The sequence below is a fragment of the Haliotis rubra genome, unplaced genomic scaffold (genome assembly GCF_003918875.1).
Source record: "Haliotis rubra isolate DU_JTF1 unplaced genomic scaffold, ASM391887v1 Scf257, whole genome shotgun sequence".
NCBI lineage: Eukaryota > Metazoa > Mollusca > Gastropoda > Lepetellida > Haliotidae > Haliotis > Haliotis rubra.
Genome location: NW_025766636.1, coordinates 23,572 through 39,160, shown reverse-complemented (window position 1 = coordinate 39,160; position 15,589 = coordinate 23,572).

Sequence of the window (15,589 nt, the reverse complement as noted above, 5' to 3'; positions counted from 1 at the left end):
CTAAACTCAGTCAGTCAGTCAGTCAAAGCACCATTCAAAAAGTTCCAATTCTTGTTGCGCCCTGTTTTCTTTAACGAAATGAAATAGTCAGTTATTCGCCCAGACTGAGTCCATTGTTTTCGAAATATTTTGCTGGCATTTTTATAGTAAAAGCAAGGAAACCACATAATCAGAATATCCCGTATTATTTCCAGCCGGTTCTTTGGTTGTTAATGAAGTATGATGTTAGTATGAAGTTGGATCAAGCGCGATACTTGCAGAGCTTGGGCACACAACCACCATCCACTGCTACGACATGACCACCGTCAAGCGCTGAAGGACAGGGCTTTTATTGTGCTGAAGCAATCGTTCACGGACCCCATAGATAAATGTCACTAAGCGAGACTTTGAAGCATCACGATGCTATAATGGGTATTGTAATCTATAATATATTGTTGCGTGTGTTTTCTTTTGCAGAAACTACTATTCAATATATGATTTATCATATCTCAACTACACTGCAACTGGCATGGCTGTCACCGTTGGTATCGGAATATTGGTCAGCCTTGTTGCTCGTATGTATGCTCATAAACATCATTATTTTAAAACCCAAAATGAATACTCTGATTAAGGTTATAAATTAATGTTATTTTGCTGCAATATTTTCATATACGAGGACCCACCATTCGCGTCCCTTGGACACACCAGATACCTTTATGTCACACGCAAGAGACGCATACCCTCTTTGCTGATATTATCATGTTTGATTTTCAGTGTTATAATTAGCAATGTAGAAATGTAGTTGCGCTTAATTAGTCCTGAAAACCTTTCTTTTATTTTTGGAATATAATTTGATTTAAAACCTTTTTAAAATTAAGCTAAAATCTCTATTACTCAGACATCTTGACTGTGTGTACAATGGATTTGCTCTTTGGGCCTAAATTTACATTTCAAACATGGTGGGGATCGTAATGGTTTGCAAACTCTTTTGCCCAGTCTTCATTGATCCAATATGTTTTACACCAAATTACCGTTTGCACAGCTTACTTCTTGAAACTGTTCCAGGAATGAGTGGTTTTAAATTCCAATTAACAACAGGTCTCTTAATTTTCAATTAAATCAGGGAACACTGCAACCATAACCCCAAAACGGAGCTTAACCCAAGAAGGTAATAATAATATATAATAATATCAGGATGAGGGTATTGCGTCTCTTGCGTGTGACATAAAGGTATCTGGTGTGTCCTTACTTAATCTGCATTACAAATAGTATCTGCAATGTACCGAATACACTGAGGTTAAATTATAAAATTAATTTTAAAACTTGATTTTGTTGTTGAATGTTACATAGAATGTAATATTCCCACATCCACAGGATCGGGGAGTATGAACATTATCGAAAGGTTTAGATGTACTGCCGGCCCTACTCGGGTCATGATGATGGGACTGTGTTCAATGAGGGTGTCTGTTTGGGTAAAACTATTTGAGGACAATTTCATTTCTTAATGAACTCTCCCTAATTTGACCCTAAATCGATGAAGAATGTGATGATGTAACACCCGATGTTGCCTTCTTATCGCCATACCTGCCATTTAATGGCACCAAGCGGCAATTTTGCATATTGCGTATTATTATCCGCATATAACTTCATGTCGTCCACTATATTGTATTGAACGTATAGATTACAAATACCTTGAGTTATTTCTACATTTTACATAATCTTCTTCTTATAACTCCATACAGCAGTAGCGCAATTTTGCATTTTGGTGTTAACTCAAGTGTATTTTATAGAGGCGAAATATGTCTTTCAAATCTGTCCGCTGATTTAATAAAAAGAGATCGTCAAAGCGATATTACTTTTACACATCAATCATTGAACAAGAGGCATTTAGACAACAACTAGAACTGGCACCGTTTATAATACGCTCTTGCACTTGGTTTCCAGGGCGGTGGGTTAAAGGAACCCACCCTAGGGCGGACGATGTACAGTCATTCGTTACTGGATGACCTTCTTCCCTGTCTCCCAGAGAGGTTCCCGTCAGTCTTCAGATGCGGTGCACTCGGAAACAGGTGAAAACCAACATTCTACCATGGATTCGCAAAAGCCCTGCTGATCAGACTCAGATATTTCAGATCGTAAGTACAACCTCTGAAAAACAACAACAGTTTGATTCGTTCCACTACTGCCGACGATGACATTAAATATACATTAATCCCAGTGTCGGAAAGGAAAGGAGGGGTTAGAATGTGCCATGTGGGGATGGTGTATTCTGGACAGAAAACAAAGAAGCAATACGCGCGCGCACACATACTAAAGAGCGAACATCGAGTTTGTAGCATCTTGTTCAGGTAATGTTATGTGTTTGCTTTTTGTACAAGTTTGTCTTTCACATCATATTTGCTATATTACTCCACAGCATCGATTCGACCTAACTCTTTTTATCTTTTAAGGAATTCCAAGCGACGCCTGTAGACGGCTGTTCCCGATGTCGAGGGAACAACGCGTATGATATGTCCAAGATTGGTGGGCAGTCAGGTCTTTACTTATAGCTTTTGACAAACAAAAAGCAACTGTGTTTCTAGCTTCAACCGGCTCTGAAACCCCGAGCCAATATCTGTTTTTCTCGAACTGTAACGTAGTTTCCATGTGTAATGCCACTGGCATATATCCGTTGCTCTTCGCCAGGAACAATTTCTTCATTTTAAACTCGATAATATTATAATCTTCCTTAGGTTCCGATAACTCAACTTGTAACACTGTGTATTATGAGAGCAGTTTGGTCTAAAGCCCTACTTCCCATGGTTTGTCGGACGTCATTGAAAAACATTGACCTCACTATGTGGTATTCTTAGAAACTTTAGAGAATGGAAAATGTTGGCAGAGAATACACAGATTATCTGTTGTGGAGAATGTGAATATTGTCCATAAATACCAGTAAATATATCGTTTATTATGCTTGTGAAACGTTCACAAGAATTTTTAAACTTGGGGCAGTCGCTTTCCCACTTGGCTACAAAGTATCTGGTAGTTTGACAGTCATAAAATCATTATATAAAATACTCCAGTTTGGATGGTAATAGCTTAGAAGCTAAAATTTAACTTTCATCTGTGATGAGATTTAATTCCTTGTTTTTAATCCTTTAATGAATTTCAATATCTCTCTCCATAATTTAAAACCTCATCTTTGAAGCTCCGATTCATCAAAAATCATCTGCTCATTCTTCTCTAAGTATTGCTGTGGATCTTACTATTTTGATCATTATTATTATTATAGTATATTTATATCAGGGCACATATCCACTGCAACTGAGTACATACTCAAGGCGCTGGTATTTTGCCCTCGATCCGATGGATGTCAATCCTAACATCATTATAAATGTATTCTCTGGGAGTATACAACTCTTGCTGCCACTAGGCGCACAGGGTTGTGTGGCTTTCTCATCCTTACAGAGGTACCATTCAAAGCTGGTGGACTGGGACCGCTAGTCACAAGTACTTTGTCCAACTTCACTGCACGTTGCAGTACCCTTAACTAGGTGTTTGTACGTATTCATGTAGCCACCATCTGGTCATATACCAACAGATTCGTGGGTTCTTTTAAAGTGCACAGGGTTGTGTACTGTACACTAGGAGAGTACAGGTGGAGCTCGATCCACGGCACCTCAACCTCGCTGGATCAGTAGCCAAGCGGCGCCTGAGCCACCTCGCCCTCCGCGCCCCTCATCACATGCTTTATCATTTTAGTAACCTTTATCGCGAGAGTTGACTTTTGAATTATTAATCTATGTTTCCGGATATTGTACTTATTAGTCGTTCTTTTATACCTCTTTACTTGTTTGTTACAATACAATTTCACTGTGTATTACGTGCATTCCGTATATAAACATTTTTTATCATAAACAGCATTATTGTTTGCCTTTTTGTAGAGTAACCCTCTTCTACTATATGAATTCACTTGCTGTTACTGTTTTGCCATCTGGAGTATTGTTTGTGTTTCCAGTGCCTTTGTTGGTGAGCGTTTGTGTCTCATGAAGTGACACAGAACTTGGCAATGATTGAGTGTTGGGCAAATTTCTGAAGCCTCATTTTTGAATTTATTGTTTTGCAGAGCCACTACTATATCTGTCCACTTGTCAGAATCGATCAATTGATACAAGCAGCTCTTGTTTAAGCATCAGATTTGTGCTTTTAAACTTCATTTTGCTTTACTTTATTTATTACCTTGTCGCATTGGCTGAATTTCCTAAAGAGGAGTTCCGTTTTCGCAAGCTTGGAGCCTTTCTGACAATTACTCCAAATGAAGACGTTTGTCGACTCGTAATCAGTGCTGCGGAAGTAATGGCGCAAATCAAAGTTGACAGACAGCTAAATATTAACACAAGAATATATAGTATTATTTCTTTAGAACAAATATCTACCCAGGGCCTGTCGTCCACGTGTGGCGTCCACGCCTTCCTGCATCACATACAGATATCATAAAACCATTACAAAAACCATTCAAATCATTAGTTTTATAGCACCAACACATGCTGTTCCATCATTGAAAATAAGTCAAATGTTTTCAGAAAAGACACAAAGTCTTTAGATTTAGCCGTATGTATGTACCATGTGCTATACTTCTAAACTTTCTTGACCACAAGGTACAGTCAGAATGTTTGTAGAAAACGGGTTGGATAAACTAGGGACAGTGCCGAGATCCCATTCCGTCGATGTAGCAGACAGTTCTTCAATCTGTGTTATGGTTGAAGTAGTGCTTTGACTTCATTCCCAATGTCGACATTGTGCAGCATCACGCACGTTCCCAGTGTCCCTCTCAGCAACAACAAACGTCACCATTAACAATCAGTTTCTCATAACTCAGGATAGCAGTTCCCTCTTCTCCGGCAATAAATGAAACAAATTGAGATCACATTCCACGTAAATGTTCTGTAACATCATCAGATACACGAAAGATCGTATTGCCCTTCAAGAACAAAACTCGTCTTTCAAGAAAGTGTATTGCACCATGACCTGTATAATTCCTGACTTCGACTGGAGACGATGTGCTCGTTAGAATGATATATGAGCTAGGTCGATCTTCAAAGCACCATTCAAAAAAGTTCCAATTATTGTTGCGCCCTGTTTCTTTAACGAAATGAAATAGTAACTTATCTCGCCTAGACTGAGCTTCAAAATTATATGTTTTGGAGTCCATTGTATCGAATATTTTGCTGGCATTTTTATAGTAAAAGCAAGGAAACCACATAATCTGGGGTAGTTTTCGTGCTGGATACGAATCCGTTGTTTGCTAAACTAAAAAATGCCTAATTAGGTCATAATTGGGGTCGAAGGTCAATGAGAGCAAAATCTCAAAAATTTTCAAAAGTGTTTTGTTTTTCATTCTCTATCAATACAATTAATTCATTTTACAATATATTGAATAATAATAAAGTCACCGCAGGATTTCAAAATGTTGGATTTCAAGGAAATGCTGAAGGAAAATGTTCGTATTTTGCACATATCTAATTTACGGAGCTGTTTTAGTTTTTGCGTGAAGAGCTAATTTTACAGGCATTTTGCTCAAAATGCAATGCAAGGCTGAATCTTTTCCTTTGACAGAACCATATTCCAGGCAAACTGTTTAGAGGACATAATTTGCACATTAAAGGCATAATTATCTCAAAGGTCAATGAGTGCAACATGATGCGATAGGCGTTGTCACATGTATGCCACACGAATGCTTTTATACTCCTTCACATGCATGTCAAATGAAATTGCTTTGCATCCATGCGGTGAGCTTGATGATTGATTTTAGCAACATAATTACTCACCTAACAGTTCAGGCAATCACAGGAACAGGTAGGAACTCCATCTTATAATGTGTTATTAGTACGCAAGCGTCTTCTTTATTACACTATACATAGGGGTAGGGCGAGTTATATTTCATAAGCACAAACGGGTACCAAAAGGACCGCTGTACCGTCATGTTTACAAGTCGGTCGCCGCCCGCTCGGTCAGAATATCCCGCATCATTTCCAGCCAGTTCTTGGTTGTTTATGAAGTATGATGAAGTTAGTATGAAGATGGATGAAACGCGATACTTGCAGAGCTTGGGCAAACAACCACCATCCACTGCTACGACATGTGACCACCGTCAAGCGCTTAAGGACAGGGCTTTGATTGTGCTTAAACAATCGTTCACGGACCCCATAGATATATGTCACTAAGCGAGACTTTGAAGCATCACAATGTTATAATGGGTATTGTAATCTATAGTATATTGTTGCTTGTGTTTTCTTTGCAGAAACTACTATTCAATATATGATTTATCATATCTCAACTACACTGCAACCGGCATGACTGTCACCGTTGGCATCGGAATATTGTTCAGCCTTTGTTGTTCGTATGTATGCTCATAAACATCATTATTTGAATACCCAACATGAATACCCGATTAAAGGTTATAAATTAATGTTATTTTGCTACAATATTTTCATATACGAGGATTCCACCATTCGCGTCCCTTTGACACACCAGATACCTTTATGTCACACGCAAGAGACGCAACACCCTCTTTCCTGATATTATCATGTTTGATTTTCAGTGTTATAATTAGCAATGTAGAAATGTAGTTGCGCTTAATTAGTCCTGAAAACCTTTCTTTTATTTTGGAATATAATTTGATTTAAAACCTTTTAAAATTAAGCTAAAATCTCTATTACTCAGACATCTTGACTGTGTGTACAATGGATTTGCTCTTTGGGCCTAAATTTACATTTCAAACATGGTGGGGATCATGTGGTTGCAAACTCCTTTGCCCAGTCTTCATTGATCCAATATGTTTTTACAGTAAATTACCGTTTGCACAGCTTACTTCTTAGAAACTGTTACAGGAATGAGTGGTAATTTAAATTCCAATTTACAACAGGTCTCTTAATTTTCAATTAAATCAGGAACACTGCAACCATAACCCCCAAAACGGAGCTTAACCCAAGAAGGTAATAATAATAATGATAATATCAGGATAGAGGGTATTGCGTCTCTTGCGTGTGACATAAAGGTATCTGGTGTGTCCTTACTTAATCTGCATTACAAATAGTATCGCAATGTACCGAATACACTGAGGTTAAATTATAAAAATTAATTTTGAAACTTGATTTTGTTGTTGAATGTTATATAGAATGTAATATTCCCACATCACACAGGATCGGGGAGTATGAACATTATCAAGGTTTAGATGTACTGCCGGCCCTACTCGGGTCATGATGATGGGACTGTGTTCAATGAGGGTGTCTGTTTGGTAAAACTATTTGAGGACGAATTTCATTTCTTAATGAACTCTCCCTAATTTGACCTAAATCGATGAAGAATGTGATGATGTAACACCCGATGTTGCCTTCTTATCGCCATACCTGCCATTTAATACTTTTTAAGCGGCAATTTTGCATATTGCGTATTATTATCCGCGTATAACTTCATGTCGTCCACTATATTGTATTGAACGTATAGATTACAAATACCTTAGTTATTTCTACATTTACATAATCTTCTCTTATAACTCCATACAGCAGTAGCGCAATTTTGCATTTTGGTGTTAACTCAAGGTATTTTTATAGAGGCGAAAATATGTCTTTCCAAATGTCTGTCCGCTGATTTAATAAAGAGATCGTCAAAGCGATATTACTTTTACACATCAATCATTGAACAAGAGGCATTTAGACAACAACTAGAACTGATACCGTTTATAATGCGCTCTTGCACTTGGTTTCCAGGGCGGTGGGTTAAAGACCCACCTAGGGCGGCGATGTACAGTCATTCGTTACTGGATGACCTTCTTCCCTGTCTCCCGGAGAGGTTCCTGTCAGTCTTCAGATGCCATGCACCGGAACAGGTGAAAACCAAAATTCTACCATGGATTCGCAAAACCCTACTGATCAGACTCAGACATTTCAGATCGTAATTACAACCTCTGAAAAACAAAACAATTTGATTCGTTCACTACTGCCGACGATGACATTAAATATATACTGAGTCAAAAAGAAACTTCACATTCTTTCTTCAGGGCACTATAAAAGAACAAGAGATGGTAAGATGGTTAAATTGATTTTATTTCATTGCTGAGATCTGTGTGATGTACTCGATACACTGACAGTGCCATAATCAGTTCCATTAGGCTACAGCGCCGTTCCAAAACATGGGTATACAGAATGTCAAGTCACAAGAATAAAATGCGAAATTTCTCAGTTCAATATCGTGTATGGCCGCCCCGCCTATTCACCACTGCCAAACACCGTCTCCTCATCGACTGCCTGATGCTTGTGAACACGTGGTTGGGGATTCTGCGCCATTGCTCTTGCAAGGCAGCGCCAAGTTCCTGCAAATTCTGAGGTTGGTTCCTAAGACCACGAAGCCTTCTCCCAAGTGCATCCCAAACGTGCTCTATTGGATTAAGGTCAGGGGGACCTCGATGGCCAGTCCATGACGTTGATTCCAGCGTTTTGAAGGAAATTTCGTGTCAACATCGCGTATGCGGCCGAGCATTATCATGCTGGAACTTCAGACCTGGGCCATGAGCCGCCATGAAAGGGACGAGTTCAGGGGTGAGCACCTGGTCGCGGTAAGCAGCAGCTGTGAGGTTTCCACGGATGACCAAAAGTCGGGAACGGTTGTTCCCACAGAAAGCACCCCAAACCATGCAACTTCCGCCCCCGAATCTGTCGACTTCCTGTACACAACATTGGGCATACCGTTCACGACGTCGTCTCCAGACTCTATGCCTGCCGTCCGCGAATCTGAGGGTAAACCTGGATTCATCGCTAAAGACGACTCGATTCCAGTCTCTCTGGGTCCATCGGAGGTGACGTTGGGCCCACAGCAGACGTTGACGTTGATGAAACGGCGTCAATATTGGGCCACGATATGGACGTCGAGAATGGAGACTGGCAGCCCGCAACCGATTTCGAATGGTCTGTGAGGACAGTCGACCTCTAAACATCTCAGCCCTGGTTCGTGTAGCCGGCAGAAATCTGTCACGTAGGTGGCGTAGGACGATTTGACGGTCTTCTGCTCGTGACGTCACACGTGGACGACCCGACCTTGGGCGATCAGAAGTGGTGCCAGTTTGTTGTAGACGACCTCGCAAGTCATACACAGTACGACGGCTGCATCCCATTGCTCTTGCGACGTCAATAACTGATCTTCCTGCTAGCAACATGCCAACGGCACGTTCACGTTGCACATTTGACAATCGTGGCATTTCCAGTACCGTTAGAACTGTGGTTTAAAAGTGTTTTTCAATTCTTGAGGCCAATGCAAACACGTGCATATGAAGAAAACGTCGATGCGAAGATCACGTGATCGACTGCACGTGCAAAACCTGATTGGCACTAACGTCATTTGCACGACGAATGGATGGGTTTGAGTGGGTTTTGCTTACGTTTTTCTAGAGTCGAAAGATAGGGATCCCATTTCGGATACATAGATGTAACATCAGAGAAAAATTATTCATTATTTTTTCAAATTACATTTTGTGAAGTTTCTTTTTTGACTCAGTATACATTGTCAATGTCGGAAAGGAAAGGAGGGTTAGAATGTGCCATGTGTGGGGTGTATTCTAAGACAGAGAAAACAAAGAAACGCCCACGAGCGCACGCACACACTAAAACGAACATACAGTTTGTAGCATCTTGTTCAGGTAATGTTATGTGTTTGCTTTTGTACAAGTTTGTGTTTTCACATCATATTTGCTATATTACTCCTGGCCATCGATTCGACCTAACATTTTTTATCTTTTAAGGAATTCCAAGCGACGCCTGTAGACGACAGTTCCGATTTCGGGGAGCAACGCGTATGATATGTCCAAGATTGGTGGACAGTCAGGTTTTTACTTATAGCTTTTGACAAACAAGCAACTTACTGTGTTTCTAGCTTCCAACCGGCTCTGAAACCCCAGAGCCAATATCTGTTTTTCTCGGGCTGTAACGTAGTTTCCATGTGTAATGCCACTGGCATATATCCGTTGCTCTTCACCAGGAACAATTTCTTCATTTTAACCTCGATAATATTATAATCTTCCTTAGGTTCCCAACCAACGTTTTGCTTGTAACACTGTGTATAAGAGCAGTTTGGTCTAAAGCCCTACTTCCCATAGTTTGTCGGACGTCACTGAAAAACATTGACCTCACTCTGTAGTATTCTTAAACTTTGAGAATGGAAAAATGTTGGCAGAATTATACACAGATTATCTTAGCTTAGAAGCTAAATAAATTTAACTTTCATCTGTGATGAGATTTAATTCCTTGTTTTTAATCCTTTAATGACTTTCAATATCTCTCTCCATAATTTAAAACCTCATCTTTAAACTCCGATTCATCAAAATCATCTGCTCATTCTTTTTAAGTATTGCTGTGGATCTTACTATTTTGATCATTATTATTATCATAGTATATTTATATAACGCACATATCCACGCAACTAGTACATGCTCAAGGCACTGGTATTGTTCCCTCGATCTTTGGATGTCAATCTTAACGTCACATTGTATTATCTGGGATCATACAACTCTTGCTGCCACTAGGCGCACCGAGTTATTGTGGCCTTCTCATCCTAACGAGGGTACCCATTCACAGCTGGGTGGACTGGGACACATAGTCACAGTACTTTGTCCAGCTTCACTGCACGTTGCTGTACCCGTAACTAGGTGTTTGCACGTATTCATGTGGCCACCATCTGGTCATATACCAACGGATTCGTGGGTTCTTTTAAGTGCACAGGGTTGTGTACTGTACACTAGGGGTTGTGACAACACTGAAAGAGTCTGCACACAAAGTTGACTCCAAGGTTTTCACACCCGGTCACAGGTGGGCTCGATCCCGGCACCTCAACCTCGCTGGATCAGTAGCCTGGCGCCTGAGCCACCTCGCCTCCGCGCCCCTCATCACATACTTTATCATTTAGTAACCTTATCACTTGAGAGTTGACTTTGAATTATTAATCTATGTTTCCGAATGTACTTATTCGTCGTTCTTTTATATTCTTTATTTGTTTTACAATACATTTCACTGTGTATTACGTGCATTCCGTATATAAACATTTTTATCATAAACAGCGTATTTTTCGTTGCCTTTTTGTAGAGTAACCTCTTCTCTATATGAATTCACTTGCTGTTACCGTTTGTATCTGGAGTATTGTTTGTGTTGCAGTGCCTTTGTTGGTGAGCGTTTGTCTCTCCTTAGTGACACAGAACTTGGCAATGATTGCAGTTGGAGCAAATTTCTGAAACCAGATTTTTTAATTTGTTTTTGCAGAGCCCTTATATCTCTATTTATATTTCATTTGTCTTCTGTCCACTGGTCAAATTGATCAGCGATACAAGCAGCTCTTGTTTAAGCATCAGATTTGGTCTTTTAGAACTTCATTTTCCTTTACTTTATTTATTACCTTGTCGCATTAGCCTGAATTTCTAAAAGAGGAGTTCCGTTTTCTCAAGCTTAGACGCTTTCTGTCAATTACTCCAAATGAAGACGTTTGTCGATAATCGATTCTGCGGAAAGTAATGGCGCAAATCAAAGTTGACAGACATTAAATGTTAACTGAAATATAGTATTATTTCTTTGGAGACAATATCTACTGCAGGGCCTGTCGTCCACGTGTCGCGTCAGGTAAACGACCATACTCGAATGGCGAGCTACGGAGTCGATACTAAACTGCTACATTCACGGCTGGGACATTCATGGCTTGAGCCCAAAAAGTGGCAGAGCCATTCGCAACCTGGTTGAGGGAGCACAACATCCGGCTCGACGCCCAGCGCTACTCTGATGTCACCGCCAGGCACGCCAAACGTGCTGTAGACAACATGTGACGTTCAGACGCCAAGACTCGGTGTATATTTAACAAAGGTGACTCCTGGTTTCATCTTGACAACTCTGATGGTCTACATCTGGACAACTCTGGTGGTCTACAACTGGACAACTCTGGTGGTCTATAACTGGACAATTTTGATGGTCTACATCTGGACAACTCTGATGGTCTACATCTGGACAACTCTGATGGTCTACATCTGGACAACTCTGATGGTCTACATCTGGACAACTCTGATAGTCTACATCTGAACAACTCTGATGGTCTACATCTGGACAACTCTGATAGTCTACATCTGAACAACTCTGATGGTCTACATCTGGACAACTCTGATGGTCTACATCTGGACAACTCTGATGGTCTACATCTGGACAACTCTGATAGTCTACATCTGAACAACTCTGATGGTCTACATCTGGACAACTCTGATAGTCTACATCTGAACAACTCTGATGGTCTACATCTGGACAACTCTGATGGTCTACATCTGGACAACTCTGATGGTCTACATCTGAACAACTCTGATGGTCTACATCTGGACAACTCTGATGGTCTACATCTGGACAACTCTGATGGTCTACATCTGGACAACTCGGGTGGTCTACATCTGGACAACTCTGATAGTCTACATCTGGACAACTCTGGTGGTCTACATCTGGACAACTCTGGTGGTCTACATCTGGACAACTCTGATGGTCTACATCTGGACAACTCTGATGGTCTACATCTGGACAACTCTGATGGTCTACATCTGGACAACTCTGATGGTCTACATCTGGACAACTCGGGTGGTCTACATCTGGACAACTCTGATAGTCTACATCTGAACAACTCTGATGGTCTACATCTGGACAACTCTGATAGTCTACATCTGGACAACTCTGATAGTCTACATCTGAAACAACTCTGGTGGTCTACATCTGGACAACTCTGATAGTCTACATCTGAACAACTCTGATGGTCTACATCTGGACAACTCTGATAGTCTACATCTGGACAACTCTGGTGGTCTACATCTGGACAACTCTGGTGGTCTACATCTGGACAACTCTGGTGGTCTACATCTGGACAACTCTGAAGGTCTACATCTGGACAACTCTGGTGGTCTACATCTGGACAACTCGGGTGGTCTACATCTGGACAACTCTGATGGTCTACATCTGGACAACTCTGATGGTCTACATCTGGACAACTCTGGTGGTCTACATCTGGACAACTCTGATAGTCTACATCTGAACAACTCTGGTGGTCTACATCTGGACAACTCTGGTGGTCTACATCTGGACAACTCTGGTGGTCTACATCTGGACAACTCTGGTGGTGGTCTACATCTGGACAACTCTGATAGTCTACATCTGAACAACTCTGATGGTCTACATCTGGACAACTCTGATAGTCTACATCTGGACAACTCTGATAGTCTACATCTGAACAACTCTGGTGGTCTACATCTGGACAACTCGGGTGGTCTACATCTGGACAACTCGGGTGGTCTACATCTGGACAACTCTGATAGTCTACATCTGAACAACTCTGGTGGTCTACATCTGGACAACTCTGGTGTTCTACATCTGGACAACTCTGATGGTCTACATCTGGACAACTCTGATGGTCTACATCTGGACAACTCTGGTGGTCTACATCTGGACAACTCTGATAGTCTACATCTGAACAACTCTGGTGGTCTACATCTGGACAACTCTGATGGTCTACATCTGGACAACTCTGGTGGTCTACATCTGGACAACTCTGAAGGTCTACATCTGAACAACTCTGATGGTCTACATCTGGACAACTCGGGTGGTCTACATCTGGACAACTCTGGTGGCCCTACATCTGGACAACTCTGGTGGTCTACATCTGGACAACTCTGGTGGTCTACATCTGGACAACTCTGAAGGTCTACATCTGGAAAACTCTGGTGGTCTACATCTGGACAACTCTGATGGTCTACATCTGGACAACTCTGATAGTCTACATCTGAACAACTCTGAAGGTCTACATCTGGACAACTCTGGTGATCTACATCTGGACAACTCTGGTGATCTACATCTGGACAACTCTGATGATCTACATCTGGACAACTCTGAAGGTCTACATCTGGACAACTCTGATGGTCTACGTCTGGACAACTCTGAAGGTCTACATCTGGACAACTCTGATAGTCTACATCTGGACAACTCTGATGGTCTACATCTGGACAACTCTGAAGGTCTACATCTGGACAACTCTGATGGTCTACGCCTGGACAACTCTAGTGGTCTTCATCTGGACAACGCTGATGATCTACAGCTGGATAACTTTGATGGTCTACGTCTGTACAACTCTGATGTTCTTCATCTGAACATCTCTGTCTACATCTGGATAGTTCTGATGGTCTACATCAGGATAACTCTGATTGTCTACATCTGGAAAGCTATGATGGTCTTCATCTGGAGAAGTTCGATGGTCTATGCATGTAAGAAAAGGCTTTTAGCTTAACCCTCAAGTTACTGAACATCGCCAGCTGGTTGTTACAAGTGTAATGGTATGAGATGGCATCACAACTCAGGACTTCTCATGTTAACGGAAATTTGAAGGCGTTAGCCAGTAATGACATATATCAGGCTGTGCTCCAACCCTCTCTCAATGAATCATATGTACAATCAACAGGACCAGAACCTCCCTGTATGGTTATTGTACTTGAACTTAGACATATCTTTTACTATGGTATTTGGATTATTGGAAAGTATAAAACACATTCATCTTTAAATGTGTGTATTTTTGTCCTGAGGGTCTGCTTTCAGTATGTACAGGGAGTTTAAATATTCTTTTTGAAACTTATATTTCAGTCGTAGTTATGTTGTGTCAAAGTAATTTTACCTCTGAGTATTCCACAACAGGAAATGAACTAGTGCTTTGTGGATCTGTCTCTCCACAAAAGGGTACAATTTCTACAGCGCTTAAAACCCGCCTCGCCTTCATGCTCAGTGGCTACCAAATCTACCATGAGGACAGTAGGTTGTATGGATCCTCACATTCTTTCCTTCATTAGAGGTTACTCCTGTCATATCTTCCTACATTGTATGACAGGAGTAACCTCTGTGGGAGAAATGGGTGGAAGGATGCTTAAACAATATTACAGTCACACCATAATATGCCATCTTAATATGGAGGGAAAGCCCAAAGTAATGTAATGGTTCGAATTAACTACTTTAGTAAGACCCTGAACACTAATCTAGAAACATCAGGGTGAATCGGGAATCAAACGAATGGTCCCATGTATCTGGCATGCAACTGTGTACAACGAATTGCTGCACCTTTAACCACAGGGCCACACATCCCTAAAACATCATTGTGAAACACATAGATGCAAGATATGGGTTCCCATTCGATATCTTTAAAGGTATGTATTGATGACACGCATATTCTAATTTCAGTTTCACAAGCAACATCTGCTCAGCAATCCCTCAAAACTGTTTCTCTGAGAGTCATCACACTTGACATGAACAGTGAACAGAACACTTCGATATATGAATTTATTTTAGAATGGTAACAATGAACTTTTAGACATAGAAAACAGTAGAGTACAGAGCACTGCAGTATCAAATACTGAAAGTGACACATCTTGTGCGCTTTTGTGTGAAATCTGCAGCACCAAAGGAGTGTATCTTTAATGCTGCTGTCAGCAATATTCCTGCTATCTCACAGTGTAGAGACAGACCGGACCAGACAAACCAGTGATTAATATCATGAGCAATAACCCAAGCAGAACAAGGAAATACAACCAACG